The sequence below is a fragment of the Crassostrea angulata genome, chromosome 5 (assembly GCF_025612915.1).
Source record: "Crassostrea angulata isolate pt1a10 chromosome 5, ASM2561291v2, whole genome shotgun sequence".
NCBI lineage: Eukaryota > Metazoa > Mollusca > Bivalvia > Ostreida > Ostreidae > Magallana > Magallana angulata.
The window spans coordinates 31703135-31717545 of NC_069115.1; positions in this window are offsets into that span (position 1 = coordinate 31703135).

Consider the following 14411-nt stretch of genomic DNA (forward strand, 5'->3'; position numbering starts at 1 on the left):
TTTTTTGATATGTTTTTATAAATATGAACCCATTCTGGATATTTTCCCTTGTGCTAGTATATGTCTTTACAAATTAAACTGATGATCAAAAAAGACTGCATATGCCCAAAAAGATACATGTATTTTATTTGGAAATCATCAATAAATACTGCATCCCTACTAAAATAAACGTGATATGAATGCCTGTTTAATCAATTAAAAAATAAATTGAGTTCTACTTTTATTCATAATTGCAGTTAATTTTTACATTGATTGTTCCAATTCTCACACAAAAGTTGAGGCAGGTTAACGTTTACAGTTATGAATTAAGCATAAAACAGTTAAGAAATATTCTTTGAATAGTATGAGGGGATCAAATACGGTCAGGGGTGCCCGAAAAGCTTTGTGGTAGATTTACTTGGTACATTCTATTTGAAAAGTGTATTTCTTACATTTATATACTTTTCAGTAATTGTACAAATACAACTTAAAACAATCAATTGAAATATATCGAACTATGTTTTACAAATTCTAGCTGTAATGTTATCATAAACAAAGATACTGGACAATGTAAATATTTTTAAAATAATGATTAGCTACATGTCCACGAAAAGATTACCTTTTTGCGTACTCTTAAGTATAAATTAATAAAGTTGTTCAAATTGCCAGACAGATCTAAGATGTAAAACATCAAATAATTGGACATTTAAACTTTTGACAAGCATTATATACTTGTGTATGAATTGTGAATGATATTAATACTTTAAATCCTTTAAATATTAATTTATGCCTTTTTAAAGCATATTGAGGCTTTAGAACAAATAAAGTTTGCATCTTGAGTGCAAACAACATCAATTATATATATTAAAAAGATTGAATAAAATGCGTAAAAGGTCTAAAAGTTTAATTTTTTTTTAAATCTGGATTCATGAAAAATTGCTTTTGCTCATAGTAATCAACCTCAAATATAATCACTTTTTAAGACTTTCAAACGAAAGCAAAAATCTTTAAACAAAACTACCTTTTTATATATGATAAGAATATCCCTTTCCATGTATTTCTCTATTTAAGATCAATCTGTATCTCACTGCTTTTTAAACTGACTGCTACTAGAAATACGAGCAAATGTTATTTAAAGGACCTTTACATTACCTTCATGTGACCATGATCGAAAGGCTTAGTATTAAACTTGTAAACATTACATTATATTTAGCTTGAGAACATTGTAAAATAGTATTTAACAAAAACAAGTATGCTAAGTATGCTAACTTTGGCATTTTTTCAATGACAAAATACAAAGCGTATTGAAATAATGTGCACTTTTAAATAATAGTTCTCAAAATAAACATTTAAAGGTATTTCTGACAAAGTTGTAATATTACATTTTAACCTTTAAAAAAATATGTCAAAACATTATGAAAACAGAACATTGTGCCAACTATAATGCCAGTTCCAAAGTTACAATGTTTCGCCGATCTAAAGCCCCTTTCACAATTGGTACACGAGCACTTTACAACACTTAGCGATCGGAATTTTTAAGATACGCACGAGCTCTGTCTCGCTTTGGTTGCATGCGTTTTAGTACTCGCATCAAGTCTCCTAAAAAAAGTAGGCATGCACACTATTCAGAGGCGACCGAATGCGATCCAAATCATCGCAGTGCAACGCACGAACATTAGTACGAACGTTTTACAACGTTTTGTGTACTCGCAAGAGTGATGCACGATTTTTTAAGGTCTTAAGATGAATCGCTGCTGTATATGCGTGTGTTTTGCGACCATGAGACTATTGCTCAACATGTCTCATGTAATCTTGCAACGTTTTACTATCATTACACGACTTATCAGCCTCAATATGCCATTAGCATATATACCCTGTATAAGCATCTCTGTTTCAGACCACAATTGACAATACTAGTATACATTTATTGCATTATGGTGAGGGAAATATGAAGATTTATTACTCCAAGAAAATGATATTTACCGAGGGCATCGCCATATGAATATTAATGCAATAAACGTTTTATTATACCGTACAACATGCATGTATGATTAAACAAAATACGTTGATTTCTAAAAATTGTCTGACTTTTCAATAGCAATAGTGTCGAGATTGTTTGATTTCCTATGTTACTGTCTCACTTTTCTTTCATAATTTCGAATCATAGATAGTTAAGTTCGTTTTATAATATAAAGAGATTCATAATGACTAAATTAGTTTTTGATTTTATCATGTTTGTCGACATCGTATGCTCATATCAGCTTTTTCATTCCTATAAAATCGCTCTCTTATAATAGAATAATCATATCTAGGTATAATAATAAATGCTGCTCCATTTATGTTTCTTCTTGAGCGGCATGTTCTCTCGCTTTCAACTATGTCTACTGAAAACGTCGGGCGGTATATATCCCCTCTGACTCGCACAAGCATTCGTACCATGAAATGCATGATCGCACGCCCAATCGCATTGGCGCACGTTCAATCGTCCGATCACCTGGTCTCCTATCGCATTATCCTTCAACAGTCGCTTTTATTGTAGAACAGTCGCATATAGACGCAAGATATATCGCAAGATTTAATGCGTTTACATCGCACAACGCTCGCTTAGATCGTGCGAATTTCGTACGAATACTTTTTTAAATGCGATTGTTTTGGCAACAGTTTACGATTCATATCTATTTTTTTCGGTCGCACTTCTGATCGTGCACCAATTGTGAAAGGAGCTTTAGGTGCTTTTCGATGATTGATGAGCTGTATCTGACACTTCACATCCATTCCCATGGGGAGGTTTACTGACTGCATGGTTGGCTGAAATTGGGTCGCCTGTTTCGTTTTGAGGAACTACCAAATTTGAAAGAGCTTTACTCATTAAAGCCTTCTGGTAAGTAGAACAATCTCTTCTATAACTTCTCACAGATGATTCATTTTTATGACCACTCATGTGCATAATGTGTCAAACCTCAAAACATACATCGTTCATTCCTTGAATTGAGGTTGCACGTAGGCTTTGTGTAGTGTATGTTTTGCTGCATTTTGCATTTTTACAAATGTCGGCCATGAACCGCGTGAATTGTTTTTTTTTCGGAACATCTGTGTACCAAATTTCCTCAGTTGTTTGAGATTTAAGCGCTTCCTTTGAACATCTTTAAATAAAAATGTTGCCTTAGGGTCCAAATTCAAGAGGAAGAGTTTCAAAGAGACGACTGGACATTTTGTCCCAACAGAAGGTACCTCATACATTCTTTTTTCTTTTGGGTTTCATTTGCATCATTTCCTCCTTGCCAATTTTTCTGTTCCGTTTCATGTGAGAAAGCAACATATTCCAGACCTGTTTATTTTCATCGACATGAAATGCAAATGAATTGGTTTTTAGTTGTTCATGGAATTCTAACCCCCTGCTGATAAATTGAATTGCAATAAGTAACCAGATTCGGAATCTTAAAGAGATTGGTGTTGGTTCCCCGAAAACATAGGCAGACATTTTGTCTAGGTCCTGTTTAGGAATGATTTCTTTGTGTTTGGTTGGTCGTGATAGGCGATCTTGCAGGTTTTTCTTTAGATTTCCATCTAAAACATTGTTACTTTCTCTAAATTCTCGGTCACGCACAATATTAAATTATCGTTCAATATCATGAATGTGACGGTTTATCGCTGACCTGATGCTTTTGAATGTATTGTTATGATATTTGGACGCTTGTTGTTTGGTCATAGATTGAGATTTTTTTCATTTAGCCTTGGTGCAGCCTCTGCATAGAACTTTTCAAGAGGGCTATTGAGCTCAGGTGCAGAAATTGAATGAAAATTGGTTGGCTGCCCAAGAGCCTCAACACGCCATTCTGTAATAAAATTCGAAAATTTTGTTTTGAACTTATTAAATCATTTATCATTCTTATTTACATAAATCCAGATAGCTTAATGTTAAAGCAACCATGCATTTTGTGTGGCACAGGATGAATGACCATCTTTAAGTCCTCCTTAAAGATAGCTTAAAGGTGTTTAAAGGTAGCTTAAAGTCGATCTTTAAGCCACCTTTAAGCTACCTTTAAGCTATAAGTATTGTTTAAAGGTGGCTTAAAGAAAGCGTAAAGATGGCTTAAAGGCAGCTTAAAGACTATCTTTAAGCCACCTTTAAGCCACCTTTAAGGACAACTTATAGGTCCTTAATGTCCAAACTTCTTTAAGCCACCTTTAAGCCACCTTTAAGCTACCTTTAAGCCACCTTTAAGCCATTAAAAAAATTTAATTCAATATTGTGCTTAATTTCCAACAAAATGTATTAACTTTATGAAAGAAAAGGTATTAAAACGGTTTTTGTTCTAGAAAGAAAAATGAAAAAAAAACAAAACAAAAAAAATCGGCCACGGCGAGAATTGAACCCGGGAACCTTAGTTTACTAGCATCACCACACATCCTCTGCGCCACGGCAACTTACATAAATGAGCGTTTTTATATCCTATATATCAGTGGATATTGAATCACTGTGTTGAATGTGTTTACTTGAAAAGATTTTGACAAACCATTCAGTTTGTAACAATCAATTATATCTAATTTATAAATCACATGCATGCATGTATTTAGAATGAAATACGGAACTTGGTCTTCAGTGAACAAAAATATATTATACCTAAATGGAAACCGTTAGGTTCACTATAGTAGGCTTTCTTAGTTAATAAATTTAAACCGAGTAGATATACGTTCATCTAATTTATAGCTATAAAAATGTAAGAAAGAAAATGAAATCATTTCTTTTATAAAATGCATTGATACTATTAGGGTATTTGTTCAATTTCCCGCAATTTCCCGGTTTTCATGATCGCGGCGCCGTTCCAATATGTTTAAATATTTACATGTAATTGTATGTACATGTACATGATTTTTAAACTATCAATTCTATAACAAACAAAATTACCAATTACCGGTGGCGTATTTACTGCATGTGGCAATTGCAAATGACTTGTACATACAATTGTATGATGTGCCAGGCCAGGTATATTTGACATATTTACCCTTATACATATATTTAAATAATCAACCCCTATTTATGATCACCGGTACATTAATTAATTAGCCTCAAGATTTTACTCTTACATACATGTATCGTTAATTTGTAGACGTAACATCTTTGAAACCCAGAGCTAGGAAATAATACTTTGAAAATGAATTACAAATGTAATAATTAAATTAACTTTTATTCACTAGACTTATCGTATACTCGTACATACTAAGATTCAACGCCTTTAGAAACCCTGACCTGCACCTGGGCACACGACACACCTGTTGTGTATATCTTGTATATTCTGTGTTAGTTCCAGGGGTTTTCTTAAGTTGGAAAAACAATAGACTTTAATTAGATATACACAAACATGCACCTGGGCACACGACACAACTGCTGTGTATATCTTGTATATTCTGTGTTAGTTCCAGGGGTTTTCTTAAGTTGGACTAACAATAGACTCTAATTAGATATACACAAACGAACAAAACTATGTCTAGACAAACAAAGCAGTAATATCCTGCCCGATATAACAAAGGCAGTTGAGAGTCTTTTCATCTTTAACATGTATCTAGCAGATCTAGAGTTAGAAATAATGAAAATTGAAAAAAAAATACAAATCTTAAACCGATTAAGAAATTAAATCATGCATTTTTGGTTCATTATCTTTATTTTGTTTAATAACCGGATGAACTGAGAGAGAGAGAGAGAGAGAGAGAGAGAGAGAGAGAGAGAGAGAGAGAGAGAGAGAGAGAGATTTTTCACCGATTAATTTATAATAGGAAACAAACATACTTTAATTAGTTTTATGCACATATTAAGATACAGAGACTGCGCTCATACCTACAATAATTTTGAAACCCCCCAAAAATTATAAAGAATTTAATAACGGCAATCTGTGTCCATCAGAGCGGTGCTGATGATAGCGATCTGTGTTTAATGGAGCGACGATTAAAACCGCCTGGAACACCCCCCCCCCTTCCTTGGAAATTATATTATCACTCGGATGACCCCCTCCCATCTCTATAAAAGAGCTTTTGCATTTAATATATGTTTTTATTGTTCAGCTTGATCAATATTGACTTAAAGGTCACTTAAAGACATTGTAAAGGCAGTGTAAAGAGAGCGTAAATGCCACTTAAAGATGCTTAAAGGTGGCTTAAAGGTGGCTTAAAGGTAGCTTAAAGAAGTTTGGACATTAAGGACCTATAAGCACTTGCTTAAAGGTGACTTAAAGGCGGCTTAAAGGTTGTATAGCCTTTAAGCTCCTTTAAGTCACCTTTAAGCCAACTTTAAGGACTTGCTTAAAGATGGTTCTTCGCCCTGTGGGGGATTTGGGTCCAAGTCCCAATCTGGATAATCCGATATAAGTGATAATGAGTTGATATTTTTAATCTGAGCACTTCAATAAATATTTAAATCATAAATTTACCTTGAAACAAATTTAATCCCCACTTAGTGTTATATTTTGTGGCTTTTGACTGTCTTCTTTCTTTAAGATCCTGATTTTCTGCATCACTGACAGATTTAAATCCCTTGCTATAGGATGGCTCTTGCAGCATGGTTTTTTCTGCTTTTATAGGGCTTCATACCCTTTCAAGCTCCTCATGCGCTTCATTTGTTGATGTTGAGACATCAAATTCACCATTCAGTAACTAGTGCAGTGTATCCCAATCAATATCTATAATCTCTACAGTCTCCCCAACATCTCAAAATCTGCCATGTTGTTTATAGCAGACGACAACAAACCAAACTACTATAGTTCCTTCTAAATTGTGTTTCAATAATATATTTGGTATAAACTTTTTCTTTATTGTTTAAATGAACAAAACAAACAATTTTTTAATGATATTTATTTTTTAAGGTCTAAGATTGTATATAATATGTATTATATGATCTCTAATGTAAACAGGAAGTAATGATAAAAGTAAGTCCGGCTCATTGTTGTCAAGTGGGCGTGGCCCCATAGCCAACATTCTTTATACAATATAAAACACTGTCATGTGATTAGCTAATCCAATCAAAAGCTTCAATTTGTATGAAATTAAATTATATAGAAAATGAAAATTCCTTTCCCAATATTTTTGTTTTTTAACCGACAATACACATCTCTTCAAAATGATCCACATCAAAAGTTAGCATCTTAAAATTCTAGACACAGATCTAGATGATAATTTCAGAGAATGGTCACAATATGAATGTTTTACATTGATATTTATGTGTTTAAAGTTCCTTTTATTTTAAAGGGGCATAATCAAGATTTTGGTTTAAAAGTTATTTTTATTGTTTAATGTTTACAATGTTATAGTAAGGCATTTCTAATAGTCAACCAAAGTTTGAGTGTTTGTTGTCAAGTTATAAGCGAGATACAGAGCTCTGATTTTTTTTCTTTGTTATGAAAACAAAGATAAGATCATGTTTTTGTTACCTTTTGAATGCTGAAAAGAAAATTCCAGGTTTAGACCCTAAATACATAAGTCATGAACGCTAGGAAATGTTTATTCATGTTAAAAACTAATTATCAGATAGAAAAACCATCTTTAAAATAGAATTTTTACTGGCATACTGAACTAACGATGCACGTTGCATAATTTTTTTTTTTAAAAGAGAGAAAGAGAGAGAGAAATACACTAAAATGATCCGCCTTCTAGGTTTTCTATTGATTGACTATGGGATTTTATCGGGCTGATCAGCATTTTTAGAATTTATCAATTCTAATTTTTTCCGTAGTAAGTCAGTAACAAACTCTTAGATTACAACTTTTGGATTTTGAATTTAAAGCATGATTGACAATCAATCACATGTTTTCTCGAGATATCTTTATCATTTTTTTCTGTTATACATTTTAGTTAATCACCTATATATTTTTTATGATATAATATTAAACAAACACCGTCCTATAAACTGACTTTTTTAAAGTGACACCATTTCTGCCGACCTTGAGAGTAGTGTTATTGACAACAAGGCAGACACCAAAGTACAGGTATTTTGGCTTTAACGAATTCACCTATTTATGGCATCGATCTGTTTACGATTCTCTCTAAAGCATATACGTGTACCTGTTGAACTCAGGTATTTGCAAAACGCTCTCCTTAAACACCCTGATAGTCCAAGTGAACGTTACATAATACGTATGATCCCACTAAAACTAAGTAGTTGTTTCAATATACAAACGGTTGTTTCTGTTCGTATTCAGTTGTTATTTTTTGTTTTATTTTTCGTAAAAATACAAACATGTTTTCATTATATCTTACATTTAACACGAATAATGTTATTTTTACACTGAAAAATGTAACAGTACGGTAATAATTAACTGATACAAAATTGTTAATCTTTCAAAAGCCATCAAAATGATAAGTGTATACTTATGACTGATTAGAGTGGAATTTGGACACTTTTATTAAGTTAACTCCAGCACAATATAAACATCATCGTCGGAAACCCACGGTCGGTCTCGCAGAGAAGCGAGACCGACCGTAGGTTTCTTACGATGTATGAACATCTGCCACTCAGCCAAGTAAAATTGGGCTTAAAGATAACGGATTGCTTAATTGATTCTAAATGGTTTACATTTGTTATTCAGTAACCTTTTTCAGACCTTTCAGGTAATATTCAGTTGACGAAAATGCACGATATGTTGGGTCATTCATTATGCATTTATTAAGGTCTTCCGTTTCCAACGGAAGACCTTATAGTGATTGTAATGTTTCTTTTTATTATCATTAAGGTCTTCCGTTACAACGGAAGACCTTCTAGTGATTGTAATGTTTTTTATTATTATTAAGGTCTTCCGTTTTCCAACGGAAGACCTTATTGTTTTCGTTCGGTTTCTTTTTCCCTATTATTATTATTTTTTTTCTTACAAAATTTGTGCAGGCGATTTCTCGAAAATGGCTCAGCCGATTTTCGTGAAACTTTCAGATCTAATAGATATTATTCCGAACTTAATATACATTTTTTTATTTTGATGACGTCATTTCCATTCTTGAGAAAATGACGTTTTAGCGATTTTCAGAGGGTCGGCTTGTCCAGGGATCTCCTCCTAAACGGTAAAAGATATTGAGTTCAAACTTTCAGGGATTGTAGACAAGAGATTGTAGATGTGCTATTTGGCGTTCATATTTGTCATGCTCAAAAGGCGTTTAAGCTCGCCTGGTCCCGAAAATTGAGACTAAAAAAACGTCGTGATTTTTAATGGTTTTCTTAGTTTATCTCTTTTCTGAAAAATATTTTGCTAACACTTGTAATGCAAAAAAGATTTATATTTACAAGACCTTTCATTTGATATCAAGAAAAAGGGGCTGGCCCCTCAAATTAAAAGACCAAAGGGCTCTAAAATCTTTCATCTGTAGCTCTTTACTGAGTGATATTTTGTGAACAGTTATAGAAGCAAATGTGTTTATCTTACAGTTATGTATCCAATAAATGTAATGATTTTATCATGTGTTACGTAATTAGGGGTTTTTAGGGGCCAAAAGTCCAGAATTTTGATCACCCATATCTCAGTAAGGAAAAATATTTTGAAATAATGTATAGAAGTAAAGATGCTCAAAATGATGTACTAAATAATATGCAATTTTCAAAATTTCGTTAAATGGCCCCTATAAGGAGTTATGGGATCGGCCCCTAAAACGTTCTTTCCCATATATCTCAAGAACGGTAACGAATTTCTAAACACTTGTTGAACAAAATGTGCTGAGATTTAAATGACCTTTGATTTGATATCAAGAAAAAGGGGCTGGCCCCTCAAATTAAGGGACCAATGGGCTCTAAATTCTTTCATATGTAGCCTTTTACTGAGGGATATTTTGTGAAAGGCTATAGAAGCAAATATGTTTATCTTACAGTTATGTATACAAGCAATGTAATGATTGTATCGTGTGTTACGTAATTAGGGGTTTTTAGGGGCCAAAAGTCCAAAATTTTGATCACCCATATCTCAGAAAGGAAATATATTTTGAAATGCAGTATAGAAGTAAAGATAGTCAAAATGATGTACTAAATATGCAATTTTCAAAATTTCGTTAATGGCCCCTATAAGGAGTTAAGGGATCGGCCCCTAAAACGTTCTTTCCCATATATCTCAAGAACGGTAACAAATCTCTGAACACTTGTTTCACAAAATGTGTTGAAATTTAAATGACCTTTTATTTGATATCAAGAAAAAGGGGCTGGCCCCTCAAATTAGGAGACCAAAGGGCTCTAAAGTCTTTCATCTGTACCTCTTTACTGAGGGATATTTTGTGAAAGGCTATATAAGCAAATATGTTTATCTTACAATTATGTATCCAAGCAATGTAATGTCATGTGTTATGTAATGACGGTTTTTAGGGGTCGAGAGACCAAAACTATGACAACCTATATCTCAAAAAGAAAAAATATTTTGAAATGCAGTTTAGAAGAAAAGATGCTAAAAATGATGTACTTAACAACATGCAATCTTCAAAATTTGGTTCAGCAGCTCCAATAAGGAGATAAGGGACCGGCCCTTAAAACTTTTTCTTCTAAGATATCTAAAGAACAGTGACGTTTAAACACTTGTTGAACAAAGCATTTACACCTGTAACAAAATAGTATCTGGTCCCCTAGAATGTAGACGCTGTTTTTTATTCTATATCATGTTTAGCTGTTAAATAGCAAAATCAAGATAGAACATATAAATTCTAAAATCAGACGGAAGACCTCTTCGTTGCTCGCAACGAGATCGTGTCTAGTTATTATTATTATTTTTTTCCCAGTTTTTGTCCACAAGATATCTCAAAGATGGCTGGATAGATTTACTTGAAATTTTCAGGATTGATAGAAAATGATCATATCTCTAGGCGATTTTTTCATTTTTTTAATATTCATTTCCTGTCCTCCGTTTCCTGTCCCGCGACAAAAAGCTTGTCACATCGAGATCTCAGAAACGATAAAGATTTGAACATCCAAACTTTGAGGGATGATAGACCTATAGTTGTAGATGTGTTTAAACAGTTTTGTTTTGTTCGGCGTAACTTCCGGTCGTCACCGGAAGCTCTTCAATTTTTTTTGCTTTTACGTATTTAATTTATTTTCCATAGAATAAAGATATTAGTATAGATCCTTATATATGTCATCTATACAATGTTGAATAAAAAAAAACATTCTACTTCCGGTGAGATATCTCGATTATCTCAGGAAACTTTTTTAAAACATATTTTGTACCCGCAAGTTCTCAGGTACTGTACGTGATCAAGACACGAAACTTTTACTAAACATAGACATTTGATTGAAGATGTGTTTAAACAGTTTCATTTTGTCTTCCGTCACTTCCGGTCCACAGCGGAAGAGTTCAAACAAATCAAACTGTTTATCCGTTAAACTGTTTTAATTTGATAGTTTTAGCTACTGTGATGAATAATAATGTAAAATAGGAAAGTAACAAGATATAAAAAATTTAAATTTCATTAAGCACTTCCGTTTGTCCGTTTCCTGTCCCGAGACAAAAAACCTTATATCGACGAGATCTCAAAAACGGTAACGGCTTCAACAACCAAACTTTGTAGGATTATAGACCTATGTATGGACACGTGTTAACACTATTTTATTTCATCCGGCGTAACTTCCGGTCTTCACAGGAAGTACACCCAATTTTGATATTTTTAAAAATATTTTGGTTATTTAGCATTGAAGTAACATTTTAGCTATAGAAATACAAAAAGTCATCTACACATGGTAAAAAAAAGTTCTACTTCCGGTGAGACATCTCATATATCTCAGATAGCCTTCTTTTTTAAAAACAAAGAATAAATAAGATCTCAGAACTATGATAGATCAAGACACAAAACTTATATATATTATATTCATTTTCTGTTTACAAGATAACTGGATTTCTTGTGCAGATTAATACATGAGGAACGGAAGACCTTTTTGTTGCTATAGCAACAAGAGTCTAGTGTTTCTTATTATTAAGGTCTTCCGTTGGAAACGGAAGACCTTATTGTTTTTGCTTTGTTTCTTTTCCTCTATTATTATTATTCTTTTTTTTTTTTCTCCCACGTTTTCTCGAAAACGCTTTAGCCGATTTTGATAAAACTTTCAGATCTTGTTCATGACAAAATTTGTAAGAAAAGTACATGGGATTTTTTTGGTCGTCACTTCCGGTCCCGAGATATTAAAGATTTTATGTTTTTGCTTGTTCACGAGTTTTCTCCAAAAGTATTTAAGATAGAACTTTCAAATTTTCAGAGATCGTAGAGGGTGAACGGCCGCAGTGTACTATTCATGTCCGAACGTCCGCCGTCACTTCCGGTCGTCAGCGGAAGGAAATGAAAAACCTTAATTTTTCAATTTTTTGAACTTGAATTTTTTTTTGTTACTATTAGATAGAGACACTCTAAAAACCTCTGAATATGAAATCTGTTTTAAAATCGATCCATGCATTCTCGAGATTTTGGGCTCCAAAATTCTGAAGCGATGGTCCGCGTAGCTCAGTCGTTAGAGTGGTGGACTTGTGTCCAGGCGACCCGGGTTCAGTCCCCGAGTGCCGATTATTTTTTCTTGCTTAACTGTGTTTTGTTTAACGATTTTATCTTTATAATGATGGATTTGAATGTTTACGTTTTCTTTTTTTCATAAATAAAAATAATAGCGGCTTTTTTCAGTACAAATATAGAGCTCTTTTCTGTCAACTGCTCGCTAAATTAGGACGATTGTCGCATTGCCGGTATCAAAGACATTTTCTTAATTTTGTTTTGTTTAGAAATTTTATCTTTAAAATGATGGATTTTAATGTTTTCCGTTTTATATATATTATATATAGAAATAATAGCAGCTTTTTTTAATTACAAAAAGATAGCTTGTTTCTGTCAGCAGTTCGCTATATTCAAACGCTCGTCGCATCGCAGGCATCAAAGACGTGCCGCCAAAGTACCCCTGCAGTACGCTGTGTCGCTTTGCCGGCATCAAGAAATGCCGCCATCTCAATGACACACACAATATTTAGCAATGCACCCACGTTTAAGTAAGTATTCAACATGACCTTTAAAGGAGGACTGATTAGTATTTATTCACATATATAGATACACGCATGCATGTATATAAATGTGTTTATTGACATACGTTGCTAATATACTGATTCCCTAAACACTATAAAAAAACTAGAAAATCTCTCTCTCTCTCTCTCTCTCTCTCTCTCTCTCTCTCTCTCTCTCTCTCTCTCTCTCTTTCTCTCTCTCTCTCTCTCTAAAGTACAAATGTTTTAGCATTTAAATAAGAACTAGTACAGGTAACATGCAGTAAATTGGATAGAGGCTAAATGTACATTGGCGTCCAAAAAGTATACATGTATTTATTTCAAGTTACGGGATAATGTCTTTGGATTCAAATAATTTGAAATTCAATGTATAATGATTGTCTTCATACTGATTGGAAGTCAACGCTAAAAAGTCATTTTTATTAAAGATGGTGGACTTTTTCCTTTTTTGTGCATGTCTATATACTAATACAAATATGTTGCCTGTCTGGGATTAAGAAAAACCTCTAAAGTTTATACACGTAACTATACAAACGAACAGGTGACTGGGGCAAGGTTTGAAAACTGACCAGCCGTTTATGAGTGTTTGAGCCTAAGATAAACAGATGTTAAAAAATCAATAGTTACATCTTTCAAACAACGCTTATACATTGTTCTAACATATGTAATTTGTTTAGAAATTGTTTAATTTGTGATATTTAGAATTTGATATTCTACGTTTAATATAGAAGTCCCCCCCCCAATTCATAAAATCATTTAGTTTTTCTGGCCCGATTTTCCTTGATCTTTGATCTTGGGTATTTAATTGCAACTAAGTACCATTCTAGATTACTGTACTAATTACCAGACCAATTCGTTCATTATTAACAGAGTTATGACGTTTTTGGCATTTGAGTTTCAATTGTCGTGATTGACATGTACTGTAAAAAAAAATCATAACTCCCAAGCCCTTCACTCAATCCTAATGACAATTCGTGAAAATGAACCTCGGACACCATTCTTATTGTCTGCCAAATATGCAGCGGATTGAACAATCAAGACGAAAGTTCTGAGATTAAACGGCGCTTATTGCCTATACCGGGAAATTAAATTTACACAGTACACGCACCCCCCCCTCCTATTTACAAAATCATTTAGTTTTTCTGGCCTGATTTTACTGGATCTTTCATCTTGAACCTTTATTTTCAACCTAGTTCAATTCTAGTTTACTGTACATGTAATAACCGAATGCGAGATCCACACCTCAAAATTCTATTTTCGATTTATTTACGACGAAAATCAAGCTCAGGTCTTTTCACCCCCCTCCAGACACAAACACGCATCAATATTTCAAATGACCTCACACTGTTCCCAAACCTGAATAGTCAGACATCTTACACGTTGTTTTTCATCTCATACAAAAACTCAGCTCTTCTCCCGGGCGGAAACGCCCCAAATTCAAAC